We start from the raw sequence: 7,127 nt of genomic DNA, 5'->3' as shown, positions 1-7,127 counted from the left end.
GTCTGGAGGAGCCTGCTCCTGTGCTCTAAGGACTAATGACAAGAGGTCCTGGGTAATGCCCACTTTAATACATGATGGGGACACAATGGGCAACGGCTCCTCGGTGGTCTCCTGGATTGGAGCAAAACTCCGCGAGAGCGCATCAGCCTTGATGTTTTTTGACCCAGGGCGATATGTTATCAAAAAATTAAAGCGAGCAAAAAACAAAGCCCATCGTGCCTGCCTGGCATTGAGACGCTTCGCTGACTCTAAATATGCCAAATTCTTATGGTCGGTGAGAATTGAGACCACAAACTTAGCCCCCTCAAGCCAGTGTCTCCACTCCTCGAGTGCATCCTTAATAGCCAACAATTCCCGGTTACCCACGTCATAATTCATCTCGGCAGGCGAAAATTTACGGGAAAAGTAAGCACAGGGATGAAGGCGATTATCAGACACTCCCATCTGAGAGAGCACTGCCCCAATACCCATCTCAGAGGCATCCACCTCCACCACAAAAGGACGCTCTGGATCTGGGTGTCGCAGCACCTTGGCCGAGACAAATGCCCTTTTGAGACGGGCAAAAGCCGCTTTGGCCTCACGAGACCAGTGAGCAACATCCGCCCCTTTCTTAGTGAGTGCCACCAAGGGCGCCACTATAGACGAAAATCCAGCGATAAATCGTCTATAAAAATTTGCAAAGCCCAGGAAACGCTGAAGCGCCTTCAAACTAGTGGGCTGCACCCAATCCAGGACTGCCTGTACCTTGGAACCCTCCATTTGGAAACCTTCTGGGGAGATAATATATCCTAGAAATGCGATTTGCTGAACTTCAAATTCGCACTTCTCCAGCTTCGCCCCAAGCCGGTGGTCTCTGAGTTTCTGGAGGACTAAGCGTACATGCTTCCGATGTTCCTCCAGGGAATGGGAGAAGATTAGGATGTCATCTAAGTATACAACTAAGAATCTATCCAAATATTCCCTGAGCACATCGTTCATGAAATCCTGGAAGACTGCCGGGGCATTACAGAGCCCAAAAGGCATCACCAAATATTCATAATGCCCTGAGTGGGTATTAAAGGCAGTCTTCCATTCATCCCCCTCTCTTATTCGGATTAGATTGTACGCACCGCATAGGTCAATCTTAGAAAAAATGGTGGCAGTACGAAGCTGGTCAAACAAGACCGAAATGAGAGGCTGTGGGTATGAGTTTTTAATCGTGATACGGTTCAATTCCCTGAAGTCGATGCAGGGTCGCAATGAACCGTCCTTTTTACCCACGAAGAAGAACCCCGACCCAACTGGAGACTGTGAAGGTCTGATAAATCCTTTAGCCAAGTTCTCCTGAATGTACTCTGCCATAGCCTGAGTCTCAGGACGTGACAGGGAGTACAACCTGCTCTTGGGAAGCTTAGCATTCGGCAACAAATCAATGGCACAGTCATAGGGGCGATGGGGAGGTAGTACCTCTGCAACTTTTTTGGAGAACACGTCCGCAAAATCTGCATAACACCCTGGCAATCCTGGCAAACTTAGCTGCGAGAGCCTGACTGGAAGGCTCAAGCAACTCCTGAAACAATCAGTACCCCAACTAAGAATCTCCCCAGAGACCCAGTCAAATTGAGGATTGTGGGCCCTTAACCAGGGTAACCCCAACACCAATGGGGCAAAAGTACAGACAGTCACATAAAAGGACAATTTTTCAGAGTGTGTGGCTCCAATAAACAAAGAAATCTGGCTAGTGCAAGAGGTAATTTTACCCTGGGATAATGGTTCCCCGTTTAACCCACAAATCTCAATTTCCGACGCCAAGGGTACTAAGGAAACAGAGTGTTTCAGGGCGAATTGGCGGTCCATAAAAACCCCGTCGGCCCCACTGTCCACAAAGGCCTCAGTCTTGACAGTTTGACCGAGGATCTTCAAGGTCACCGGAATGATAAAAGTCTTCTTGGGAAATTCTGACTTCTGGCCTGACAGGATATTTCCCATCACCCTCAGGCCCTGAAGTTTTCCGGCTTTTCTGAGCATGATACTACCACATGACCCTTATTCCCACAGTACAAACACAACCCCTGCTGTCTCCTCCGCGTCTTCTCACGCGAGGAGAGGCGGGTAGCCCCAATCTGCATAGGCTCCTCGGAAAATTCCTCAGAGTCTGAGGTTCCCTTGGGAAAGAAGGGAACCTCGGTCTCCCTTTCAAGCCTACGCTCTCTCAGCCGTCTATCCACCCGGATGGATAACTGCATGAGCTGATCCAAGCTATCAGGCAAGGGATATTGTACCAGTTGGTCTTTTATCTGGTTAGAAAGACCTCTTCGGTACTGGTGTCTCAGGGCTGGGTCATTCCACTGGGTATCATGGGCCAACCTCCGAAACTCCGTACAGTAAACCTCAACTGGCCTTCGCCCTTGCTTAAGGATCGAAATCTGAGCCTCGGCTGAGGCCGTCTTGTCAGGGTCATCATACAACATGCCCAGTGCCGTAAAAAAAGCATCAACACTTTTAAGCGACGGACAGTCAGGCTGCAACCCATATGCCCAGACCTGTGGGTCTCCTTGTAGCAAGGAAATCACTATGCCCACCCGCTGAATCTCTGACCCAGAAGACTGAGGCCTAAGCTGGAAATATAACTTGCAGCTCTCCTTGAAACAAAAGAACTGCGAGCGATCTCCAGAAAAACGATCCGGAAGATTTACTTTCGGCTCCTTAACCCCTGAAGGTGCTGCTGCTGCGGGAGCTCCGCCAGCGGCCTGGGAGGTGTGCATTTTAATGGACAAATCATTAAATTGACGAGTCAGGACCTGCACCTGATCGACCACCTGTTGCAACGTATTTTCTCTATCGTCCTAGTGGATGCTGGGGTTCCTGAAAGGACCATGGGGAATAGCGGCTCCGCAGGAGACAGGGCACAAAAAGTAAAGCTTTTCCAGATCAGGTGGTGTGCACTGGCTCCTCCCCCTATGACCCTCCTCCAGACTCCAGTTAGATTTTTGTGCCCGGCCGAGAAGGGTGCAATTCTAGGTGGCTCTCATAAAGAGCTGCTTAGAGAAAGTTTAGCTTAGGTTTTTTATTTTACAGTGATTCCTGCTGGCAACAGGATCACTGCAACGAGGGACAGAGGGGAGAAGAAGTGAACTCACCTGCGTGCAGGATGGATTGGCTTCTTGGCTACTGGACATCAGCTCCAGAGGGACGATCACAGGTACAGCCTGGATGGTCACCGGAGCCGCGCCGCCGGCCCCCTTGCAGATGCTGAAGTAAGAAGAGGTCCAGAATCGGCGGCTGAAGACTCCTGCAGTCTTCTAAAGGTAGCGCACAGCACTGCAGCTGTGCGCCATTTTCCTCTCAGCACACTTCACACGCAGTCACTGAGGGTGCAGGGCGCTGGGGGGGACGCCCTGGGAGGCAAATGTAAACCTATATAAAGGCTAAAAATACCTCACATATAGCCCCCAGAGGCTATATGGAGATATTTAACCCCTGCCTGTATTCACAAAATAGCGGGAGACGAGCCCGCCGGAAAAGGGGCGGGGCCTATCTCCTCAGCACACGGCGCCATTTCCTCTCACAGCTCCGCTGGTCAGGACGGCTCCCAGGTCTCTCCCCTGCACTGCACTACAGAAACAGGGTAAAACAGAGAGGGGGGGCAAATTTAATGGCAATATCTTGATATATATAAAGCAGCTATAAGGGAGCACTTATTATAAGGCTATCCCTGTCATATATAGCGCTTTTTGGTGTGTGCTGGCAGACTCTCCCTCTGTCTCCCCAAAGGGCTAGTGGGTCCTGTCTTCGTTTAGAGCATTCCCTGTGTGTCTGCTGTGTGTCGGTACGTGTGTGTCGACATGTATGAGGACGATATTGGTGTGGAGGCGGAGCAATTGCCAAATATGGGGATGTCACCTCCTAGGGGGTCGACACCAGAATGGATGCCTTTATTTATGGAATTACGGGATAGTGTCAACACGCTAAAGCAGTCGTTTGACGACATGAGGCGGCCGGACAATCAATTAGTGCCTGTCCAGGCGCCTCAAACACCGTCAGGGGCTGTAAAACGCCCTTTGCCTCAGTCGGTCGACACAGACCCAGACACAGGCACTGATTCCAGTGGTGACGAATCAACCGTATTTTCCAGTAGGGCCACACGTTATATGATTTTGGCAATGAAGGAGGCGTTACATTTAGCTGATACTACAGGTACCACTAAACAGGGTATTATGTGGGGTGTAAAAAAAACTACCTATAGTTTTTCCTGAATCAGAAGAATTAAATGACGTGTGTGATGAAGCGTGGGTTGCCCCTGATAAAAAGCTGATAATTTCAAAGAAATTATTGGCATTATACCCTTTCCCGCCAGAGGTTAGGGAGCGCTGGGAAACACCTCCTAGGGTGGACAAGGCGCTAACACGCTTATCAAAACAAGTGGCGTTACCTTCTCCTGAGACGGCCGCACTTAAAGATCCATCAGATAGGAGGATGGAAAATATCCAAAAAAGTATATACACACATGCAGGTGTTATACTACGACCAGCTATAGCGACTGCCTGGATGTGCAGTGCTGGGGTAGTTTGGTCAGAGTCCCTGATTGAAAATATTGATACCCTGGACAGGGACAATATTTTACTGTCGTTAGAACAAATAAAGGATGCATTTCTTTATATGCGTGATGCACAGAGGGATATCTGCACACTGGCATCACGGGTAAGTGCTATGTCCATTTCGGCCAGAAGAGCTTTATGGACGCGACAGTGGACAGGCGATGCGGATTCAAAACGGCATATGGAAGTTTTGCCGTATAAAGGGGAGGAGTTATTTGGAGTCGGTCTATCAGATTTGGTGGCCACGGCTACAGCCGGGAAATCCACCTTTCTACCTCAAGTCACTCCCCAACAGAAAAAGGCACCGACTTTTCAACCGCAGCCCTTTCATTCCTTTAAAAATAAGAGAGCAAAGGGCTATTCATATCTGCCACGAGGCAGAGGTCGAGGGAAGAAACAGCAACAGGCAGCTCCTTCCCAGGAACAGAAGCCCTCCCCGGCTTCTACAAAAGCCTCAGCATGACGCTGGGGCTTCTCAAGCGGACTCGGGGACGGTGGGAGGTCGTCTCAAAAATTACAGCGCGCAGTGGGCTCACTCGCAGGTAGATCCCTGGATCCTGCAGATAATATCTCAGGGGTACAGGTTGGAATTAGAGACAGATCCACCTCGCCGTTTCCTGAAGTCTGCTTTACCAACGTCCCCTTCCGAAAGGGAGACGGTTTTGGAAGCCATTCACAAGCTGTACTCTCAGCAGGTGATAGTCAAGGTACCTCTTCTACAACAAGGGAAGGGGTATTATTCCACTCTATTTGTGGTACCGAAGCCGGATGGCTCGGTAAGGCCTATTCTAAATCTGAAGTCCTTGAACCTGTACATAAAGAAGTTCAAGTTCAAGATGGAGTCACTCAGAGCAGTGATAGCGAACCTGGAAGAAGGGGACTTTATGGTATCCTTGGACATCAAGGATGCGTATCTCCACGTTCCAATTTACCCCTCACACCAGGGGTACCTCAGGTTCGTTGTACAAAACTGTCACTATCAGTTTCAGACGCTGCCGTTTGGTTTGTCCACGGCACCTCGGGTCTTTACAAAGGTAATGGCCGAGATGATGATTCTTCTTCGAAGAAAAGGCGTATTAATTATCCCATACTTGGACGATCTCCTAATAAGGGCAAGGTCCAGAGAACAGCTAGAGATGGGATTAGCAATATCTCAAGAGGTGCTAAAGCAGCACGGATGGATTCTGAATATTCCAAAATCCAAATTAATGCCGACAACTCGTCTGCTGTTCCTAGGGATGATTCTGGACACGGTTCAGGAAAAGGTTTTTCTTCCCGAGGAAAAAGCCAAGGAGTTATCCGACCTGGTCAGGAATCTCCTAAAACCAGGAAAGGTGTCTGTGCATCAATGCACGCATCTTCAGATGCACCTGCGGATAACCCTGTCTCCAAGGACAAGGGTATCTCTTCTGTGGTGGTTGCAGAGGGCTCATCTATTGGAGGGCCGCAGATTCGGCATACAGGATTGGATCCTGGTGACCACGGACGCCAGCCTGAGAGGCTGGGGAGCAGTCACACAAGGAAGAAACTTCCAGGGAGTGTGGTCGAGCCTGGAAAAGTCTCTTCACATAAACATTCTGGAACTAAGAGCAATCTACAATGCTCTAAGCCAGGCGGAACCTCTGCTTCAAGGAAGACCGGTGTTGATCCAGTCGGACAACATCACGGCAGTCGCCCATGTAAACAGACAGGGCGGCACAAGAAGCAGGAGTGCAATGGCAGAAGCTGCCAGGATCCTTCGCTGGGCGGAGAATCACGTGATAGCACTGTCAGCAGTGTTCATCCCGGGAGTGGACAACTGGGAAGCAGACTTCCTCAGCAGACACGATCTTCACCCGGGAGAGTGGGGACTTCATCCAGAAGTTTTCCACATGCTAATAAACCGTTGGGAAAGACCAATGGTGGACATGATGGCGTCTCGCCTCAACAAAAAACTGGACAGGTATTGCGCCAGGTCAAGAGATCCGCAGGCAATAGCTGTGGACGCGCTGGTAACACCTTGGGTGTACCAGTCGGTGTATGTGTTTCCTCCTCTGCCTCTCATACCAAAGGTATTGAGAATCATACGGCAAAGCGGAGTAAGAACGATACTAGTGGCTCCGGATTGGCCAAGAAGGTCTTGGTACCCGGAACTTCAAGAGATGGTCACGGACGATCCGTGGCCTCTACCTCTAAGACAGGACCTGCTTCAGCAGGGACCGTGTCTATTCCAAGACTTACCGCGGCTGCGTTTGACGGCATGGCGGTTGAACGCCAGATACTAAAAGGAAAAGGCATTCCAGAAGAAGTCATTCCTACCTTGATTAAGGCAAGAAAGGAAGTCACCGCGAAGCATTATCACCGCATTTGGCGGAAATATGTTGCGTGGTGCGAGGATCGGAGTGCTCCGACGGAGGAATTTCAACTGGGTCGTTTCCTACATTTCCTGCAATCAGGATTGTCTATGGGTCTCAAATTGGGATCTATTAAGGTTCAAATTTCGGCCCTGTCAATATTCTTCCAAAAAGAATTGGCCTCAGTTCCTGAGGTCCAGACTTTTGTCAAAGGAGT

The sequence above is a fragment of the Pseudophryne corroboree genome, chromosome 7 (assembly GCF_028390025.1).
Source record: "Pseudophryne corroboree isolate aPseCor3 chromosome 7, aPseCor3.hap2, whole genome shotgun sequence".
Lineage (NCBI taxonomy): Eukaryota > Metazoa > Chordata > Amphibia > Anura > Myobatrachidae > Pseudophryne > Pseudophryne corroboree.
The sequence above is the reverse complement of the archived record's forward strand: the minus strand, read 5'-3'. Positions refer to the sequence as shown.